This window comes from Limulus polyphemus, unplaced genomic scaffold (genome assembly GCF_000517525.1).
Source record: "Limulus polyphemus unplaced genomic scaffold, Limulus_polyphemus-2.1.2 Scaffold302, whole genome shotgun sequence".
Lineage (NCBI taxonomy): Eukaryota > Metazoa > Arthropoda > Merostomata > Xiphosura > Limulidae > Limulus > Limulus polyphemus.
This window is the reverse complement of record NW_013665912.1, coordinates 326,083-327,321: the sequence shown is the minus strand read 5'-3', so window position 1 is coordinate 327,321 and position 1,239 is coordinate 326,083.

Here is a 1,239-nt window from a genome sequence, read left to right as displayed (position 1 = left end):
CATACTTTCCAAATCCTGTGCCAGCTCTCCCCTTTAGCATGGACTCTCGTCCTAAACCTAGACCTGTATACTTCGGACTGATTTTGAGTTCCATACCTGAGTTCTAGAACAGGTACCAGTGCTCTATAGTTGTGCCTGTCATCTGCTGACAACTGTCCAAGTATTTCCAGTGGTTGTCCTTTCAAGCTCGTTGCCAGGTACAATACTTTCTGCTCCTCTGTCCATCCATTCATTTCTGTCAGGAGCTCAAATTGTGCTCTATATGCTTCCCATGGTGCCTTCCCATCGATTTCCTATTGCTGACACTCATGTCTGGAATGTGACTTCTGACAGGACTGAAGATGTCTGCATTAGGGTTTAGCTATGTGATCTGGAAGGGGCTTCCCGTTGCCTGAGGCTGATTAGGTCCATGGTTAATATATCCTCCCTGTGTAAAGGACAGTAAATCGTCCTTTAATGTATTTAATTCACTTTGAAATTTTCTAATGTTTTCCATTTGTACTTCTTGCCACTGTTGTTGACTTTCCTGTAGTTGCTGCTATCTTTCCTGCAACTGTTGGAGACTTTCTTCCTGTTTCCTTTCTTGTTCCAGTTTCCACTGCTGTAGTCTCTCTTCTTGTTTATTTTCTTTATCCTCCAACCACTGCTGTAGTCTCTCTTCTTGTTTATTTTCTTTATCCTCCAACAACTGCTGTAATCTCTTTTCTTGTTTATTTTGCTGTTCGAGCTGCCACTGTTGCAAGTTTTCTTGCCACTGCTGTTGTCTCTTTTCTTGTTTATCTTCTCATTCTTCTTGTTTCTTTTGCTGTTCTTGTATTGCTGCCATCAAATCTGCTAAGCTGTAGTTTGATTTGCCACTTCTCGTTTTCTTCTTTTTTTTATCCCACTTCTGAGACCAATTTGTTGCGTATCTGGTCGTTTGTTAATTTCCAGTATAAATTCTTTCCGAGAAACTTCAGTGATACAAGTCCTTTCTTAATTAAAGCTAGTTTATTCTTTCTCGATACAACTTTGCAATACACAGAATTTCCACATTCACTTTAAACTTGACTACTTTTATGAACACACGCTGTAAATTACAGTGATTCACACACTTTACTTACGGCTTGACTCGATTATCTCTATCTTCAATCTCTTTATCTATTTGCAATTATATCTCCGCTTTATTTGCCGGGCTTATATACTAAAATAGAGGGCGTCTGAAAAAGACTAGAGTTGCCAGGACAATTCACGATCCTT